At 39.2% G+C, this 21875-nt stretch overlaps 1 long non-coding RNA gene across 1 annotated transcript in view; it reads left to right on the top strand.

Moving 5' to 3' along the window:
• The first annotated feature begins 2654 nt into the window (after positions 1 to 2654).
• LOC109450251 (uncharacterized) overlaps positions 2655 to 21875 on the top strand; it is a 302164-nt gene continuing 282943 nt past the window's right edge. Inside the window, exons 1-2 of the long non-coding RNA XR_012497620.1 lie at positions 2655 to 2907; positions 20710 to 20827. This is a non-coding gene — a long non-coding RNA (uncharacterized LOC109450251). The remainder of the gene's footprint in view (positions 2908 to 20709; positions 20828 to 21875) is intronic.

Genomic DNA, 21875 nt, shown 5'->3' with positions numbered 1-21875 from the left:
GAAACCAAAGTTCTAGGCCACACTTTTTGCTTTAAGAAAACAAATGCTACACAAATTCAGATTTAGGGGCAGCCAGTTGGCTCAGTTGGTTAGAGCGTGAGCTCTGAGCAACAGGGTTGCCGGTTCGATTCCCACATGGGCCAGTGAGCTGTGCCCTCCACAACTAGATTGAAGACAACGAGCTGCCTCTGAGCTTCCAAAGGGGTGGCCGGATGGCTCAGTTTTTAGAGCACAAGCTGTCAACAACAAGGTTGCTGGTTCAATTCCCGCATGGGATGGTGGGCTGTGCCCCCTGCAACTAAAGATTGAAAATGGCAACTGGACTTGGAGCTGAGCTGTGCCCTCCACAGCTAGATTGAAGGACAATGACTTGGAGCTGATGGGCCCTGGAGAAACACACTGTCCCCCAATATTCCCCAATAAAATTTATTTTTAAAAAAGTCAGCTAATTTTTTTTTTTAAATCCAGATTTATAAAATAATTACTTGCATTTTACAAAGTTATTTTTTTTAATGGGAGCTTCACTCCAAGGTTTCATTATTTAGCCATTTTCACCAGTGAATTCAGAATGTGATTCACCTGCTGTATACTTTTTTCAGGGACATATCAGTTGTATAAAGTGGAAGCATGCCTGTTCTGTGCTTGTGGGTACTTAAAATGTCATCTCTGTACTCAACTTCTGAGGACTTAGTAGTAGGAAACTTTCTGTAGCAGGTGTCTAAGTTTCCTCCAGGAGTTAGCTTGAAGCTTGCAAAGAGTCTGAGATTTGTAGTTAGACAGATCTGCTGTCAAGCAAACAAGAGTGAATAACTAGGCAGCACATACACTGTTTCTGAACATTTATTAAGGGGAATTCACCAAGATGCGAGCTTATCAGGTGTAATTACTCATCACATTCCGGAGTGCATAGAGACCCTGGCCCTTGAACCTCAGAATTTATAAGCAGGGTGACCATATGTCCCAATTTGCCCACTTTATGCCATCATAATTACTAACAGCGCCCTCTACCTGTTCCTACTTACAAGCTTCATGAGCTTCATAAGCGCTAGCACATGGAGGCACACAGATCAAAGCAAATTTGTGGAATAGAACAGTATATGAAGGACAGAACCGGTCAGCTTCTAGAAAACAAGGGTAGAGGCTATAGCAGTAATTAGGTAGAGAGCTGTTTAATTTATAAATATAAATAAACATGGGATTTATTGTTTGGCAGGATTAAGGGGAGATGATGAATATACTGTTTTGACTTTTGAGATAAAAACAAAGTCTGAAATAAATTTACAAATAAACTCCATGAGTACAAGCCAATAGCCAGCACTGTGATAGATCAATAATGCAGGTTGCAGCTCCCAGGGCACAGAGTGATTAACTTCCTTTCTGCATCTGCTCACTCATCACACCATTCTTTTCCTTTCCAGCTCACACTTGGCCTCTGTATCCTTCTATGGCAGCCTCTGGGACACGAGATAACACCTATTTGTGGTCCTTGTCGTTTCATCCTATCTACTACTAAATGTCAGAATGGGGGCTAACACAGCTACGGGTTTTGCAGGAAAATACTCTCGCCTTTTATCAGGTGGAAAACTTTGGGAGGAGAGGAGACAAAAGATTTCATGCATTCATTATTTTCAACAAATATTTATGTTTCCATGGAAGGAAAGAAATGAGATTCAACTCAGATGTTAACGGAAAAGTAACATCCGACCTGATGTTGGGCAAAGGTAAAGAACTACAAGGTTCCCAAACCAGCAGCAGCAACGCGCTCACCTGTTAAGAGAGAAACTGTAGTGCTCACCTTCTTCCACAGAGAGGCACTCGAAGCTCATCACTAAAATGCCCCGTGTTTGCCGTGAGCGAGCGGTTGGAGGAGCGCTTCCAATCTTTGCTCTATACCTAGGGATGATTAAGTAGGCAAAGTTAAAACTACGTTGGCAGGGCTCTGTGTGAACGAGGCAAAGGCATTTTAATATCAATCCCTATATTACTAGCAACCTAGTCGGAATTAATTCACGTTTAAAAATGTAACCGAAATGTGTTAAATATGAAAACAAGTTTCACTTAAGATCTGTTTTGGTCTCCATTACACAAAAAAGGTTATACATACAATATATGATTATAATTATACAAAAGATGGAGTAATTTGGGGACAGTATAGTTCTCATTTAAAGCTATAGTGTGGATTATCAGAAAACTGTAGTCAGCTGTACTTCAAATGCTCATGCCTTCATTAGCATGGGCAATATAGAATTCAAATTACATCAGTACATCATGGATAAACAGAATTTTAGATAAATATGAATTATGTCCTAACATATATTCAGTATCTTTATCCCTGTGTCTGGGACAAAAGTCTTTCAAGATTTCCAAAGGCCGGATAGCATTTCCAGATCAGCAGTGCATGCAGGTGGGAGATGATGGGAACACAAGCGTATGGGGTAGCCCTTACACTTCACATTATACAGTGAAACCATCAAAGGGGCGACCCTTACTTTTCCTAGTAAATAAAAGAAAAAGACCTTGAAGACCAAAGCCTGGAACGCGGGCGTAAACGCCGCCCGCAGCGCTGACCCGCTTTGGCCGCTGCGAGGCGCGGCGGCCGGGGAGCCCACTGTGCAGGGCCCACGCATTGCCGCTGGCGAGGGGCGCGCGGGGCGCTCTCGCCTCTCCGCCGCTCGCCCGAGCAAACGGAAAGGGCTAATTGGTTTCCAACTGTACAGCGAATTTAAAAGGCAGCATTAAAAGCCCAAGGGAGCCGCAGCCCCGACTGTGGAGCGGACAGAGCGACACGCTTTGAGGGTCCCGGAGGCGAAAGGGGAAAGGGCGGGCCGCCCGGCCGTGGGCAGATGGATGCCGGGCTCCCGCGGCCGGCGCGCGGGGGGCGGTTGCATCCACACCATCCCACTTGGTGTAAGTTTATTCTGGGCCGCCGTGAGCTGGCACAGGAAATATTCAGTCTTTCATGTCCACTGGTGGGTTGCAGTTCTGCACCTCCCGGCGAGCACTGATTAGTCGGTTGAGTTCTGCCGCATTTGAAGTTCACCATTTATTATTAAAGAGAAGTGGCAGTGATTAGTTCTGAGTCCTCAGAGAGCTAAATAAACATTTAGTAAATAAGAACGTTCAGCCATAAAGGAAAGGCTCGAACAGGTTTCTGAAATGTCGGCGAGGGCCTGAGGTGCCTCCCCCAGGCAGGAAGTGGAGTTGCGGGGCTTCGCGCTGGAGGCTGCCATCTGCAGAAGGCGGGTTGGCTGGGGATTTTTGTGTCAGAGCAAAACAGAGAAAACCCCAGTCCTGAGTCAAACTTGGTGGTCTGGGGCTTGAAATGATTTTATAGGCTATGTTTCTTTTATAAAGGCAGAGGTGAATGTCGAGCTTAACTTTGAACCTTCCCTCAAGAGCAACTGAAACAATCAAGTAGCATTTCATTGCTCAAGCAGTTAAGAGGATTGGTTTGTATTGCTTCCAACATTAGGAGGATTTTCTTAGCCCCAGTATGCTCCAAAATATACCCAAATTGTGAACATTAAAAAAAAACATGTTCAGATGGTATATTTAGCAATTAACTTAAAAGGTAGCATTGTTATCAAAACATTCATACTGGTTATTTTAAAAGGTGTTTTCTTAATATTATACTAACACTTTAACTGCAAAAAAATGTAGAATACACATATATCCAAACATCAATATCACGTTAACATTCAGCCCAGTTTTGTATCATGTGTTTTTCAGGAACACTTTTTTGGCAAGAATTTTCTAATGACATTAAATACTTTTAGAAAAAATTATCAATTGTTGAATACTAAGGTAGTTTCCAGCTTCTACTATTATAAGTACCACAGTTAACATTCTTGTGCATAAATCTGTTTGCATCTTTCTAATTATTCCTTTAGGGAAAATTCCCAGGTGTGTAACTAACTAAGACAAGGCATATGAAAAATTTTAAACTTCTTAGAGTATCTTGCCAAATTTATAGGATGTAAATTGAAGGCATTTAATAGGTAAAATACCATTTTAATGTGAATTTCGTTGGTTACTAGTCAGGCTTAACATTATACTGAGTTCTTGCAGAGCATGGCCATTTTTTTGCTTATCACCATATACCTGGTGTCTTGTGTAATGGTAGGCACATACTTGGTACTCAATAAATATTCGTTGTTTGAATGAATGAAAGATGAATAAATATTAGCAGGACATTTGAATTTCTAGTTTGTCAGTTGCTTTTTTCATGTTGTTCATTTATTATCGTGATAGCAGTTTTTTTAAAAAAATTTATTTTATTGGGGAACAGTGTGTTTTTCCAGGACCCATCAGCTCCAAGTCAAGTCATTTTCAATCTAGTTGTGGAGGGCGCAGCTCTCTGGCCCATGTGAGAACTGAACCCGCGACCTTGGTGTTATGAGCGCTGCGCTCTAACCAACTGAGCCAACCGGCTGCCCCAGCAGTCTTTTTCTTATTAATTTGTAAACTGTGTTTTACATAATAAGGACTTAACCTTTTGCCACATACAAAGTATGTATGTTTATGTGTGTGTGTTTGAGTAGTTTTTGATCTCCAGAAGTAAAAAGAAATAATTTCATAAGTATTTGTGACACTGTTTGCCACATATACAAATTAATTCGCTCTAAGCTCTGTAATCTAAGATTTGAGGCAGTTTTATGTATTTTATATAGCACATTTTCCTTCTCTTATTTACTAAGTTTCCCTTGCCCTTAGAGTTTTTTTCAGGACATAATGTGTCAATTAAAAAGTTATCACAATCTCAGTCTGACAAACACTAGGCTCAAGACCTCTTGTCATACGAGGGAAAGATCTGTCAACCCCTTAGTTCCAAAACAACAACGCAACAAATGCTTCTTGCTGCTCTTCCATTTGTGGTTTTTCTTTCTTGTTCATTACTATTAAACACATGAATAGAAAAAGGGTCTTTGTTTCTTTAGGATTTTCCGACTATATCTCATTTTAACTGAACATATAATACCCATTGGTATTCTTCCTGGTTATGGTTGAAATGACATAATGTTAGGGACATGGGATGGGAATGGGGTGCAACTATTCCAAGTAGTAATGATTTACAAGTTCAGGAGCATGGGCCGGCCCGGTGGCTCAAGCGGTTAGAGCTCCATGCTCCTAACTCCGAAGGCTGCCGGTTCGATTCCCACATGGGCCAGTGGGCTCTCAACCACAAGGTTGCCGGTTCAACTCCCGCAAGGGATGGTGGGCTGCACCCCCTGCAACTAGCATCAGCAACTTGACCTGGAGCTGAGCTGCGCCCTCCAAAACTAAGACTGAAAGGACAACAACTTGAAGCTGAACGGCACCCTCCACAACTAAGATTGAAAGGACAGCAATTTGACTTGGAAAAAAAAGTCCTGGAAGTACACACTGTTCTCCAATAAAGTCCTGTTCCCCTTCCCTAACACAAGCTTTAAAAAAAAAAAAAAAGTTCAGGAGTATGGATGTTTAATGGGGAGAAAGATTAAGCCTTACATTTCTTTATGTAAGTATTCCTAGAAATAAAAGCATGATATATTATAAAAGGCAAAAACTGGTCTAAGTCACAAAAGCTGAGAAGATTCCACATCCCATGTACTTTTATAAGGTTAGGCTTGAGGCTTAGAGATGGGAAAAGAGCTTTATTGGAGTAGATCTTTCTTTCTTTTTACATCAACACTGGTTTGGGTTACCTGCAGCTCTACTTGATTTTGTCGTTACTCTAGACCTACGTGTTCTGACAATTACATTCACGAACTCATCCTAGAAAAAGTGCTACATACATCATTGCTGAATATCACTACAGTCACCTTCGAAGTACTCCCCTTGGGAAGCTATGCACCGTCACCAATGCCTAGTCCACCCTTCAAAGCTATTTTGGGACTCTTTTTTCTGGGATGGCCATCAGAGCTGTCGTCGTATTACACGTCATGTCCTGAATGTCATCAAAATGTCTTCCTTTCAATATTTCCTTTGTCTTCCTTTCAATATTTTGTTTCTCTTCAGGTAAAGAAAGAAGTCATTGGGGGCCAGATCAGGTGAGTAGGGAGGATGTTCCAATACAATTATTTGTTTACTGGCTAAAAACTCCCTCACAGACAGTGCTGTGTGAGCTAGTGCATTGTCATGATGCAACAGCCATGAATTGTTGGCGAAAAGTTCAGGTTGTCTAACTTTTTCATGCAGCCTTTTCAGCACTTCCAAATAGTCAACTTGGTTAACTGTTTGTCCAGCTGGTATAAATTCATAATGAATACTTCCTCTGATGTCAAGAAAAGGATAGTAACATCATTGAAACGAGTTCATGAATTTAAGTGTCAGACCTCACAGAACAATCTATCTGGGACACTGAAGGCCTGAACTTGAAAAACCTCTCAACCTCACACTAGTTCTTACAGCTTCTACTGAGAAGTGATATACATTGTGTGAAATTATTTAAAAATAAAGTTATTAAATTTAATAAGCATTTAACAGTTCTGGGTTACTTGTTTGACTTTTGCAGATGTTGAGGGAGATAGCCTTTCCCAGTGAAAGAAACAGTGAAGGAAAGCCAGCTTAGTCAGATTCTGAGTGGTTTACCACTCCTTGTCCTTCAAGGCCCATTGAGTTTCTGGAGTCCTCTTGGATAACTCATCAACACTGACATGCTTCTTTCTGCCTACCTTTCATTCATCTGCTTATTCCATAAATATTTATTGAAGCCAAGTACAGGTAGTGGACAATACAGGCATGGTTGGTGCTTTCATGGAGTTGACTTTGCAGCAGAGGAAACAGACAATAAATAAGGACACAACTAAATAGGACAATTTTAGATGGTGAAAAGTGCTGTAAAGAAAACGCAAGCCAGAGAGTGTCACATGTGTGGTAAGGTGCTGGCTGATGCTCTATGAGTAGGGAAGGTCTTTCTCACAGAGAACTTGAGATCTTACTGAAAATAAGGAGCCAACTGGATCAGGGGAGGGACTAAGTTTTGTATATTGATTTCGTATCCTGCAACTTGACTGAATTTATTAGTTCTAACAATTTTTTGGTGGAATCTTTAGGGTTTTCTATATATAATATCATTTCATATGCAAAGAGAGACCATTTTACTTCTTCCTTTCTGATTTCAATGCCTTTTCTTTCTTTTTCTTGACTAATTGCTCGGGCTATGACTTCCTGTACTATGTTGAATAAAAGTGGTGCGAGTGGGCATCCTTGTCTTGTTTCTTAGGGGAAACGTTTTCAGTTTTTAATCACTGAGTATGATGTTAGCTGTCGGCTTGTCATATATGGCCTTTATTACGTTGAATTTGTTCCTTCTATACTTAGTTTGTTGACAGTTTTTACATGAAAATAAGTTTGAATTTTGTCAAATGCTTTTTTTTCATCTATTGAGATGGTCATATATAATTGTTAGCCTTCAGTTTGGTAATGTGGTCTATTACATTTATTGACTTATGGATGTTGAACCATCCTTGCATCTCTGGAATAAATCCAACTTGATCATGGTATATGATACTTTTAATATACTGTTGAATTTGGTTTGCTAATGCTTTGTTGAGAATTTTTGCATCTATATTCATCAGGGATATTGGTCTGTAATTTTCTTTTCTTGTAGTGTGCTTGTTTGGCTTGGGTATCAGGGTAATGCTGGGCTCATAAAATGAGTTTGGAGGCGTTCTTTTCTATTTTTTGGAAAAGTTTGAGAAGGATTGATATTAATTTTTCTTTAAATGTTTAGTAGAATTCACCAGTGAAGCCATCTGGTCCTGGACTTTTATTTGTTAGGAGGTTTTTGATTACTGATTCAAATCTGTTCAGATTTTCTATTTCTTTATGATTCAATTTTGTTAGGTCCTAGTTTCTAGGAATTTTCTAGATTATCTAAATTATTGTGTGTATTTGTCCCTAGCAATTGCTTATGATCCTTAGTATTTCTGTGTTATCAGTTGTAATGTCTCCTCTATCATTTTTGAGTTTTATTTATTTGAGTCTTCTCTCTTTTTTCCTGTTAGTCTAGCTACAGGTTTGCCAATTTTATTTATCTTTAATAAAAGCTCTTAGTTTTATCAATTTTTTCTTTTGTCTTTTGAGTCTCTATTTCATTTACATCCACTCTCATCTTTATTTTCTTCCTTCTACTAGCTTTGGGAATAGTTTTTTTTTTTTTTTAGTTCTTTTGTTTCTTTCTTTTCCTTGACTGTCTGTGTTAGTTTTTGTGATAAAACAACCACCTCTCCCAGTTTTGACAGAATGGTCTCATGAAGGAGACAAATCTCGTCAATCAGCTCAGCCCAAGCTCCTGGTTGTCTCTCAAACTTTTGTGATTGTCCAAGTTGCCATCTTTGTTCTTTGTGGCAGCCAATATTTGAGGGTGTGCCAAGACCTGTCAGTGTCCCAAAGGGGAGGATCCTAGTCAGCACCTAGATGGAGGCTGATCAGAAGCCAGACACTTAGACAACAGCTGCGAAAGTATGCAGTTAAGCCCCTTCCAGGGAAAAATTGGGAGATGGGAATTTTTGCCTACTCTCTCTGCACTGAGTCCTGGAGGGATAAAAGTGGTGAGCACTTATGTTCCTGTTAAGAACGGCTTCTTTGTTTGCTATACTCCTATGGGTTTCAAGGACCCAAGCCCCACTGGCTTTCAGAGGTAGATATTTTGAGGCCCATCCCTTGGATGGGATCCTTAGAAGACAGGGTACTACCCTTTGCTCCCCAGGAAGAAGTTGGCAGTTGGGGGTTCCCTCCCGATTATATGCTGTGTGGGGGATGAGGTTTATGGCAAGAGTCATATGGCAAGGTTTCTGTTTCAGCTTTTCCTACCTGTTTAGATGTGGGTATTTTCTCATTTACCCTATGGATAGGAGGCATTCAGTTACTTTCTGGAATTCTCTCAGAGGGAATTACTCTGTGTTAGCTGTGCATTTGGTGTGTGCATGGGAGAAGGGAGGTTCTAGGAGCCCCTGAAGTTGCCATCTTGGTCCCTCCCTCGAAGTGGTATTTTCTTAACATTCATTCACCACAATGAATATTTTCTCCTTCTTGAATCTAGTCATTGTTACATATTTAATATAGTAATTGAATGGTTGGTGGCCTTTTATAGTTACATGGAGACAGAATAGTCGGTTCATCTTGTGAATTTTTCTTCACTCTTCAGTAGGAATGATTAATCACTGCCTTTAAACCAACTACCCATTTTGCTAAGTTCCTACTTAGTGCTGTCAGAGAGCTCAATAAAGAAAGCATATCTTTAGTTGACACAGTATAAATAGCCTTCATTTTTGTATATTCTATTTATGGTTGTAATTCTGGAGTCTCCTAATTCATCAGCCCTAACCATGGAGGTGCTTGGGTACGTCCTGAGATGTTCACAGTAATTACTCATGATATTCTGTGCCAGCTTACACTAGGTGAATGCCAAGATGGGAGAAGCTGCTGCTTTGGAAGGGGAGGCAAGAAAGAGGTTAGGGGATTGTGGCAGTTGCTAGCAGAGTGAAGGGGTGAAGTCAAATAGAAATTCAGAATCAGAAATTGGTGGTCCCTTTTACGGTTGGCTTTGAGTGGATGTCTGCTTTGGATTATGAGAGAAAAAAGAATATTTCACTTCTTATCTATCTTACCCCTGTAATAATGAAGAGCACAGACTTTGGTGTCAGAGATAACTGGGTTCCAATCAGGGCTTTGCCATTTACTGTGGGAACTTGAACAAATTTTTTAAACTCGTTAAGCCTCAATTTCCAAAGCAGGAATATGGGGATAATCAAAGTACACAGCTAATATAGACTGACTATTTGTAGTCCCCTAAAATTCATATATTGAAACCTACCTCCCAAGTGATGGTCTTTGGAAGTGTGGGCCTTTGTGAGGTAGCTAGGTCATAGGGTGGAACCCTTCTGAATGCGATTTGTTACCTTATAGAAGCATTCCCAGAGAGCTCCTTCTGACCTTCTGCAGTGTGTGGACACAGTGAGAAGATGATGTCTATAAATCAGGAAGCAGCCTCTCACCAGACACCAATCTGTGCCTTGATCTTGGGCTTCTGAGTCTAGACTGTGAGAAATAAATTTCTGTCTATATTTTTGTTATAGCAGCTGAACAGACGAAGACAATATTTCATAGTACTCCTTTGAGAATTAAATGAGATCATACATATGAAGTTTTTGGAATATTATAAATGCTCAGTAAATGTTAATGGGTGTTATTAGCAACACTTTGTTATTATAGTAGTGATTCCTATTCATTATAACAAAAGGAAAGAAAATTATATATAATTCCATCACACAGAAATAAACAGATATCTACTTCCAATCATTTTCACAAAATTTAATTTAATATATGGTGTCTATTACAACTTTGTATGTCATTATATGATCTTCTAAAATATTATCATGACTAGATGAATAAAACTCCATCATATAGGTATACTGTACTATAATTTATCCTACCATGCCCCTTTTGTTTGACTTTTATAATTGTTCCCAATTTTTTTACTATTGCAGAAAGTGCTACAATAAACATTTTTATACAAACTTTCCTTTCACATATCCATGATAATTTCTTTGGCTCAATTATAAAAGTGTAGTTGTTGCATTGAATAATGCTTATGGTTTTAGGGTTTGCATTCTAACTGTCCAATTAGCCACCAGAAAATTGTTGAAACTGGTATTTTTATCAGCAGAATATGAGAGTAACTGTTGCCCTGTACTCTCACCAAAGGCATTAGCTCTTAAAACACATTTTTCATTCATTCCCGTAATACTTTTTGACAGCCTATGTAGACCAGGCACTATTCTAGGCATGATGGTACAGCAGTGAATAAAACAGACAAAAATCTCCTTGCTCTCAAAAAACTAACATAGAGTATGTTAGATGACGTAGGTGCTATGGAGGAAAATAAAGCAGGGCAAGAAGATACAGTGTCTGGTTTATGACGTGGGGAAGGTGCAACTTCATATAGGCATCGGGAAGGCCTCACTGAGAAACTGAATTTGGGCAAAGAACTGAAGGATGTGAGAAAGTGGGCCTTGAGGCTCTCTACGGAGTGAGCTTTTCAGGCAGAGGGAAGAGCAAGTGCAAACATCTTGAGGCAGAAGCATTCTTGGCATGTTTAAGAAATAGCTACGAGACCAGTATAGCTGGAGTGTGATGCATAAAGAGGAGAAGAGAAGGTGATGAAGTCAGAGAGATAACTGGGGCTCAGCTCATGTAGGGAATAGTACACCATTTCTAAGATTCTGACTGTCACTCTACATGAGATGAGTCATTGCACGGTTTTGAGTAGAGAAGAAGAATCATCTAACTTATATTTCAAAGGATTACTCTGGCTGCTGTGTTGAGAATAGATTGAAGGGGGGCAAGGGTGGAAGTACTAGGGAGGCTGGTTAGAAGGCTATTGCATAGTTTAGAAGATGGGAAATTGTGGCTTAGCCTAGGGGGGTAGCAGTATGGTTGGTGAAAAGTCCAAAAGTAGGTGCAGTGAAATGACAGATTTGCTGATGAGGAAGGGAGAAGTCAGGTTTTGACTTGAGCAGCTGGAAGGATGGAGTTACCATCCACTAAGATGAGGAAGACTCCTAGCTATTTCTTAAATGTGCCAAGCTGAGGGGAACGTTAGGAGTGCAGTTGGGACATGTCATTTTTTTTTCTTTTTCTTTTTCTAAATTATCTTTTTACTTTTCAATAACGGTTGACATATAATATTAGTTTTAGGTATACAACATAGTAATTAGACATTTATATAACTTACAAAGTGATCACCCTGATAAGTCTAGTACTTATCTGACACCATACTTAGTTATTAAAATATTATTGACTATATTTCCTATGCTGTACTTTATGTCCAATGACTATTTTTATAATTGGCAATTTGTGTTTCTTAATCCCTTCATCTTTTTCATCCATCAGGCAACCATCAGTTTGTTCTTTGTATCTGTGGGTTTGTTTCTTTTTTGTTTGTTCATTTACTTTGTTTTCTAGATTCCACAAATAAGTGAAATAATATGGTATTTGTCTTTTTCTGTCTGACTTATTTCTCTTAGCATAATATCCTCTAGGTCCAGCCATGTTTTCGCAAATGACAAGACTTCATTCTTTATATTGCTGAGTAATATTCCATTGTATAAATGTACCACATTGTCTTTATCCATTTGTCTATTTATGAGTACTTAGGTTGCTTCCATATCTTAGGTATTGTAAATAGTGCTGCAGTGCGCATAGGGATGCATATATCCTTTTGGTGTTTTGGATTTCTTCGGATAAGTACCCAGAAGTTTAATTGCTAGGTGATCTGGTAGTTCGATTTTTTTTTTTTAATTTTATTAGTTTCAGGTGCACAAGACAAAGCACTACTTAGACATTTATCATTTATATCCCTCACACTGTGTGAACCCTCCTCCCCCCATCCACTATCCCGGACATGTCATCTTTGAGATGCCACTTAGACATCCACATGGAGGTGATATATGGGGAGCTGAATGCATGAATCAAGTTCAATGTAGAGGTTTAGGGAGGTGAGTAGGTGAGGGTTAGGGAGAATTTTCTTTTTATGATGTGATAAATTACAGTTGACCCTTGAACAACACACGTTTGAGCTGTGCTGGTCCACTTACAGGCAGATGTTTTTTCAATAAATACAGCTGACCCTTCAAATCTGTGAGTTTCGCAGCCAACCCTGGATTGAGAATAGTTTTGCTTTCTCAGCTGTGGATTCCCTGCCTGGGGATTGAAAATATTGTTTTCACCTGCAGTTGGTTCAATCTGCGGATGCGCAGTTGCCGATTGACGAAATCAAGAGTTATACCCGGATGTTCGATTGTGCGCCTGCGTGGAGGTGGGGCCCGGAACCCCAGCGCTCAGGAGTCAACTGTATGGTGTACGATTGTTGACCGGATGATTCAGTAGAAAAGGAGACACTGGTGATGCCGGAGAGAAGAGAATCATGGGAGCAATGCCATAAGGTAGGGAAGAAGGAGTGTGATCTAGAAGACAAGTAAGTGGAAGGGTTGCTTTTAGATAGGAATGAAAACCATTCACCTGGAGTAACAGGAAGAAAGGCAGAATGGGAGGGTGTGGATGCAGGTATGTGAGTAGATGTGGTGGCGGAGCTTTGTGGAAATTCTGTTTAATTTGCTTCTATTTTTCTCAGTGAAATAAGAAGTAAGATTATCAATTAAAAATAAAGGGGCTGACGTAGACCCACTGAGCTGTGTTGAAAGCACATCATGCTTGTGGCCGTGTGGGGGGTGGGCTGGGTGAGGCAACGCCCAGGAGAAGACACCATTGCAGTCATTTGCAGCCAGAAATGCTGAGGACGTGGGTAGGGCGGGGGTACTAGACATGGAGAGAATGCATCAGTCCAGGTATGTTCAGAGCTAGGACGTGCCGACTTGGTGATGGATTTGGATGAATGTGAGGGAAAGGGGAGGAGCAATCATAACACTGCTTTGAAAAGCATCCTAAAAAGGCAGTAAATTACAATTGTTTTAGCTACATCGAAATGAAGGCCTGGGAGCCGTTACCATCTTGGCTCACATAACTGGGCACACTATAGCTCTTATCTAAACCCCCCTTCTAACATTGTGGTTATCTTTTATTTTTAACAGAACGGTTAAAAAACAGCACACATGATTTAGAGAAGTTCTTGGCAGTCATTGGGCTCTGAGTGGGTATAATACATCTTCATTTTGCAGATGAAGAGACTGAGACCCAGAAAGGTCAACAGAGCTAGTTACAAATGTTGGGGATAAAAATCAAACAAAAACCGCTTCATTAATTTAGAATGATGACAAGCACTTTACGTATTAGATTGCAGATCATTACTACATGCTTTTTTGTTTTGTATAATGCTTATGACAGAATCTAATGCAAATAGATAAGAAATGTATTTGTCAATGAGTCTGTATAATGCATTAATTGCCACAGATTGTTTAAACAAACACAAAATCCTTCTAAATATGTGTAAAGGGACTTACAATATTAACAGTCTCTTACATTAGGGTTCTGAGTCTCCAGCTTTTCCTGGAAGCAAGAGAGATGGAGACTTAGGTGTCCCACAGGTAAAATACTCTTCATTAGATAAAAACGTGAAACTTGAGTATTTGGCATATCCTGAATCTCGTTTTTAGCCAAAAAATAAAAAGTAGACAATAACTTCAAAATACTGTCTTTTAAAATTTTACGTTGGATCTTCATTTTTTTTTTAGGTTTATACCTAACTCATAAGAGTGTTTGACGCTGGGGTTTCGTTACTATGTTTTAAAAAAAACTTTTGCTATGTCAGTCAACCTTGTTCCTGGAATGTGGTAGTTTCCCCTAAAAAGCAATGGTGGCAAAGCACTACGGTGCAGTGTAGGTCATATTGTTTTACTCATTACTTTAGAACTTGTTCCTTTGTTGTTGATTTAAAAACTATATACCTATTTAGCAAGCACTGTCTAAATGTCCAGATTGTTTCTAGAAAGGCATTGTGTTTCTAACTTGAACATCAGCTTTTTGAGGACAGGAAAGATTCTCTATTTCGGAGCGTGCTTGACACAGCATCTGGTGTAATACATAGTAGCTATTCCTGCATGTTCCTTGAATATCCTTAAACCTCGGTATCTTTTTGTTTAGTTGGTAGATTTAAAAAAGTCACGTTTCCCTCTGTGTACAAACATGCATGTGCAGAACCCCATTGTCTTTGGATTCATCTACCTCTGACAATTAACTGTCTAATTAATTAATCATCTGATAATTAAAATGACCTCCTTTTGGCTGATATTGGATCCCAAGAAAGGTTCAAAAGAAACTTGACACATCATGTTGTGTCATGTTCCATTGTGGGACACCCCTGCTGTTTCTCACATTATGTCATATCTGATCACATGGTGCCACTGTTAAGTTGAACAAGAAAGAGTGACATATCAGGAAAAATCCAGTGCATTAGATTTATATAAAGTCATCCATCCTTCACTCTTTCAAATGGTATAGTCACTAGGTGAAATTGGCAAATTTAGCATCTTTTAACTGGCAGCATATCTAGAGCTGCTATTCAGCAAGTCAGTACATACGCTGGACTTTCTCTCAATTTTGGTTAAGTCACTTTGGGCAACATATGGGCTTAGGTGGCTTACAGTTTTTGCATGATTCTGTACTTTTGTCCATTGAATTCTTAAGGCAGCATTAGTTCTCACAGTGGAAAACATTTAGAACACAGGTCTTTTTATTGGATTTGGGACACACCATTTCTCTTGCTCTGTCTCCAAAACAATGAACTGCAGTGAAAACTGCAGGAAAATCCAAAGTTCATAGGCTTCATTTGGCACTCTGTATTCATAGCAGCCTCAGTTATGGCAGTATTGCCTTTATATTTATGAAGATATTTTGGGTTCCAGGATGGTGTACTGATTTCCAAAATGAAACGAGGATTCTGTGGCCTGTGGCATACAGTGAGTCCATAGAAATAGAATATATTTTAACATTGTGTGTTAAACATTTTAATGTTCAGCATGCTTGAGCCTTAGCTCAAAACTCTTAATTTCACTTACTGTGATTAGTGTATTATGTTATTACAGAGTAATATGGAATTTGGGGAGAACTTACTCAGTAAAAGTGACCTATGGCTGACACACTGTATCTTTAATAAGCTACAGAGGACATGGGTCTCTTCTCAAAGGGGATATTGGCTTTCTGTATATAATTAATAACAAGAAAACTGTATCCTGACTTTAAGGTCTGCAGTAGCATCCTGGAACAAAAAGGGCCATAAATTAACATCAATTATGTATTAAAGTTCCAATTAACCTGGCTGACACTGATATACTTTAACAAGGCACATTTAGATAAAAGAAAAAAACTCTCTAATTACTTGGAACGGGACCTTATGACCCATTCTGCTCTTTTATCCCAATTCCAACCTAATGAAGAATGAAGTGAGAGGGAGAAAGTTCCACACAAGGTGACAATGCAGCACCAGAAGATACCCCTGGGATACCGTTTTACTATCAAATACTCTCCACCATGAGTATTTTATTGTACCTTTATTCTTACAAACAAATGTACCAGTGAAGAAGAAGGGTATTTTAAGGTTGAAAATCGTGGCATCCTTTGAGATTTCTCACTAGAACTGGTTGGACATATTATAAACATTTAATGGGTGTGGGGACAGAGCCCCAGAGAGCAGTTTCCAGGCTCTCGGCCTCACATGGAGGGATGCTGGCTCCGGTAGTAGATGGCCATCAGCTGTGGCTAGTTGGCCGTCAGCTGTAACCATTGAGTCATTGGCCACTAATATAACTGCTGCGGCTACCTTGGGGAGTCGAGGAGAGTCAAGGAGAGTAGAGGGAAGTCAGAGAGTCTGTCGGTTGGCAGAAAAGCGGACAGTAGGTCGCACGTTGTATGAATCCAGCCTCCAGTGAGACTATAGTGGTATGACTCCCCTACCTATGGCTCTGTGGGTGTTCCTTTTTGGCCTAGACACATCCTGTTTTTGTGTGGAGAGCGGGAGCAGAGACCCCACAGGCCACCCTGCGTGACAATGGGAATCCCCTATTGTGCCTGCACCTGCTTTAGATCCATTCTGTAGGAAAGAAGCTCATTGGTCATGATTCTGTCTGCATTGCTCACTCTCCCTGCCCACCTCCCCTCCCCCACCCACCCCATTTTTGGACAGCCTTCCTATTTTCTGTTTGAGTTGGGAAGATCATTCTTGTCCCTGGTCCCCATCTGTACTCCAGGTGGCACTTTGGATTTTATTCATCTTCTGTCCACTGACTGGGCATTTCACCCACCTGGTTCTTTAGGTCTTCGTGTCCTCCTGGTGTTCCTTGGGCACTTAGCTTCATCCACAACTGCATATGCCTATGTACCTCCTATGCTGCACATTATATGCATTGAAGTGTTTCTTCACCTGCAGACACAGAAATAGCAGATGAAGATGTTCATGGAATGGGTGGGAGAGAAAATGTTGATTCTGGGTGACTGAAAGAGTGAAAGCAAGACAGATCCCAGTAGTCGAGGAGACAGAGGAGGGCAGGACATGCAGAATAAAATAAGAAGTTATTTGTTTTCATTGCACTTCTGTCTTTCTGTGGATCACTATCAAATATTATCGTTTACTTTCATGCAGTGATCTCCCATTAGACTAGCTGCTCATTTCTTGACGTAGTTCTGGAGGCTATGCATTCACTCACCCTCCATGGTAGATGGAGGAGCCTTTTGTCTCACTTTAATCAGGCTTCCCTGTTTAGCCCCGCCTCTCCCCAACCAAATAGCACAAGACATAAATAATTTCTTCAAGGCTCTTCCTTGTCTACATCCAAAATGAGACTAACTTTTTATAGACACGAACTCAGCTTTTAGCCAAATATGAAATTAAAAAAATCAAGAGATGCATCTAAATAAAGCAGCATTTCTACTTATATATTTGAATAAATATATCCAAGTTCTTTCAGGGCCACAGATATGTGTGAATAGATACTTAGATCTATCTAAGTACTAAGTAAGTATCTAGAACAGATGCTTATTAATAGAAATGGAAGTAGATATATAGAAATTAAATGTTGGCAACATATGTAGCCAATGAAATTATCTCCAAATCTAAATCTTACCACATCTTTTTCTTGGCAAAGGAAAGAGAGAGTAAAAGCATGTGATGTGTAGGATGTTAGTCCAGCTTGGAGGCTGTGATCTGAGGTTAATTGGTTTGAGCTGAGGCTGGTGGGGGAAGGGCAGCCCCCCTGCAGCCAAGTAAGGAAGGCCCAAGGAAAGATTTTGAAAGCTGACTTTCTGCCCCTATCCATTTGCCTGTGTTTCAGGCCCAGGGCTTCCAATAGTTTTCTTTTTCCCAGCTTTGTGTTTTTCTGATCTGTGACAACCCGTCTCTGTCCTTTGGTTACCCCACTTAATACATCTTTAGCTGCTTCATTAAAAAAAAATCTTAGTTCGAGGATAAACAGAAAAGTCTTACAAGCTTCCAAACAAAGGAGTTATGTAAAAATGTAAAAAGAGTCAGACAGGCCTTGTTCTTTTCTTTGAAATGTGGAATATGGCATCTATAGAAGATTGAGATAAGATTATTGTCATCTAATTCATACGAGAGGAAAAAGAAACAAACCTGTGAACCTTTGCCCCAAACACTGGTCCAGGCCACCCAGATCTTGCCCCTGGATTACTGCAATAGCCGACTCATGAGCCTGTTCTCCACACAACAGCCAGAAGGAACCTTTTCAAAGACTGGTCAGATTGCATCACTTCTGTGCTTAAACCCCCGTAGTGGTTCTCATCTCAGCGGCTCTCCCCTTCCTTCTCTCATTTGCGACTCCTCTCCCCTTGCTCACAGCTCACCAACCACAGTGGCCTTCTTGCTCTTGGCCTTGCTGGAGAGTCACTTGCCGGACTCCCATGTGGCGTCCTCCCTGCCTTCAGGTCTTTGTTTAATTCTTGTCTTACCAAGGAAGCCTTTTCTAACTCCCTGTATTTTAATAAAATAGCAATTCCCCCTCCCTGGTCACTCTCTATCTCCTTTCTCTGTTTTACTTCCTATGGAGCACTTATTGCTATCTGCTTTCCTGTGTATTTGTTTATTGTATCTTTTCTCCCACCAGAAGATGAGTGCCGTGAGGACAAAGGATTTGTGTGTTTCCTGTTACCTCCTAGAACTGGCCCTTATGATCATTCACCATTTGTCCAATGAAGGGAGAAGGTCCTATGTGTAGCCAAGATAATTCTCCTTCATGGAAAAAAAAAAAAAGGATGCTGATATTCAGGGACTCAGAGACTAGACTACCCGCAAACATAAATTCATTAACTTCTTGAGAGAGACCTTGGAATCACCTAGAATGCTTGTTAAAAAAGGATAGATTCTTAGGCTTCAACTCAGATCAATGGAATCAGGATTTCTTGAGGAAAGACCTGGAATATGAATATTTCAAAATGTTAAAGTGAGTATTTCAGAGGGACCTCATGTAATTATAATCATAAGGCAAGTTTGGAAAACTCTGAATCTAATCTTTCAGCAAATGAGTGAATAGACTTTCAGTAAGCAGTAAACTTTGCACTGTGTGTGTGTGTGTCTGAGTGTATATAATATATAATGCATTGTCTGCCTATCTGTCTGTCTGTCTACCTACCTACTCACCTATACCTATCTGAGAGTTTAACTGGAGATTTGAAATGTAAATACCACATATGGATTCTTGAAATAGAACAGATTTTTGTTATCTGACCCATTCTTTAAATTGCTCACTTTTCATTAGTTTCAATTACAGTCAGCCCAGCTGTTGTGTTTCAGTGCTAAGTTCCCTTTATCAACAGACAGATACAACTGGAAATGCATAGAGATGATACTTGTTAAAATGAGCTCATTTGTCCATTTTAATAGGGGGAAAAAGAGAAAAGGAATTACTAGGTACATGTATCTCACTGGTAACACTTAATGTAACACATACTAGGATTCTATGGCTGACACTTGGTTTAAGGGCAAATTCTATTTCCCAATATTTTCTGATAGCATCACTATGTTACAGCATTGGGTCGTAAGTGATATTCATACTGATAATACATATTAGAAAAAAGTTAATTATGCTCAAAATACTCAATTTAAGAAGGCAGGAAATTGTTAAAATGACTAAACATGGTTAACACAAATACTGTTTGATAATTAAAGCAAACAATTGTTTGGAAAATACAATTATGGCAAAAAGTAATTCCTGGATACCAGATAAGTCAGGTACTGTTGCGTAAAATAAGATCCTTGAACACGAAGTGCTTATAATCTTGGTGGAGAGACAAAGCATGTAAAGACATGAAATAATTAAAGAGTAATGAAACAGTGTTCTTGTACAAGTTACCTAATCGCTCTGGATCACACAGTATCCTCACCAACGAAATGGATATAATAATGTAAGTCTCCCAGGGAGGTTTGAGGATTAAAGGAGATAATCCATGCCCTTGGTAAGTGGCATATAATGCCACCTACTGAGGAATGACGGAGGTCCAGAGAAGAAGTGATGGCTAAAGATCATTATATCCAGGGAAACCTTTATAGAGAGGGAGCGATTCAAACTTGCTCTTGGAAAACAAAATGATGAGAATTCCAGGTATGAGGATCAGTGTAAGTAAGCAAAGGTGTGGAGAAGGGAAAGATCATGGAGGGACAAGAGGAGACCTGAAGATGTGGGTCATGAAAGACAAGCTTGATTAAGTAGATCTATTATACTTCATCAAATTGGAAAACAGACATAAACAAAGGAGAGAAGAATAATATCCCATGATTCTACCACCCAGAGATAACTACTTTGCTATACTTCCTTGTAGCTTTTTTCCCTAGGCAAATACCTACTTTTCTATTTAAAACATATATACGTTTTTGTAACTTGCTTCTAGCATTATATTTAACCATACGTTATCAGCATTTTTGCATGCCATTGTTTATTTTTTGGAAGCATGATTTCTGATGGCCACATACTACCACATTTTGTGATCTTCTTGTAAGTTATTAAGTCTATTATTGTTGGACTTTTCGGTTGCTGTATTTTTTTCTCTTCTAATGTAAGACACTACCATGAGGATGATTTAAAAAATAATCTGATTTTTTTCCATAGGAGGAATTACTAGAAAGGACACGTCTTGGTCCAAAATATATGAATATGTTTAAAGTTATTGATAATATTTTGTTAAATTACTTTACTGTAAGCTTGTGCCAATATATATTTCCACTAACAGAATCTGAGAGTGTGAATTTCATTTCATTCTCTGCAGGGAAGTCCGGACACAGTGGAGGTGTTGATCAGAGGAAGAGCCATCTGGCAGCAGCAGGTGGCGGGATGGGAGGAAGAGATGCTGGAGCCATACAGCAATGCAGAGGTGCCATGACCAGGTACTGAACTTCAGTGGGGGACAAATGAGCATAGACAGGAAGGAATAACTCTAAGAAATTCTCCCCACTTCCTCTCTTTCCTCTTTCCCTCCCTCTCTTTCTCATTCTCTTCCTTCTCAATAACTTGCTTTTCCCCTTTATTAAAAAAACAAACATACAAAACATTTCATAGTAGAAAATTTGTAAATATAGAAATATAAAAACTTAATATTTTACTATATATTTTTCAGTCTTTGTCAGTATATCAATCAATATGTTTAATCAGTATTTTCACATATTAAATATCTTTGCAAAAATGAAAGCACTTCCTTTCATAAGCAATCAATTTATTCATTTGCCATTAGTGGACATATGTGCCAGAGATCATGCATGAATTTATACTGTTATATATCATGCTGCTATAAATGTCTTGGTTCAACTTGTCATTTAATTTTGACTTTTCTTTAGCAGAAAGGAGTTACTGAGTAAATGGTATCAATAGATTTTAGATTTAAGCATTTTTAAGCAGTATTAATAGGATTTATTATACACACACACACACACACACACACATTCAACACACACACATCAACACACAACCAGGACAAATAAAAAATGCTCCATGTGATTCTATACTTGAATGAACCATGACAGAGAAATTCCAAGTAAGAACTTAAATGGAAGTTGACAAGGTCAGTTTTGAACGTAAACTGAACAAATAAACATACATAAATGAAAGTGAAAATGAGGTTAGAAGTTGTTTCAAAAAGTAAAGAGTTCGTGTAGTCAATAAATTTTGTTTCCATTATTGACATTTTGTATCTTATAGTATATTAGCCCAAATTATAAGAACAATATAGAGATGTCCAAGGCACTATTTTATGTTACCCACACTAAAATGTTGTTTCTGTAAATAGTTCCCAGCAGAAAAATTGAAAATAAAACTTGAAATTTTATCCCCTTTGTATTTTATGCTAATCCTATCTTTTAGCCCTTTTTAATGCATAATCATTACTTAAGGAACATTAGCATATATCCTTTTTCTTTGTGAATGGAAGAATAACTGTCT

Source organism: Rhinolophus sinicus, linkage group LG01, assembly GCF_036562045.2.
Source record: "Rhinolophus sinicus isolate RSC01 linkage group LG01, ASM3656204v1, whole genome shotgun sequence".
Taxonomy (NCBI): Eukaryota; Metazoa; Chordata; class Mammalia; order Chiroptera; family Rhinolophidae; genus Rhinolophus; species Rhinolophus sinicus.
This window is presented reverse-complemented; position numbering and strand designations above follow the sequence as displayed.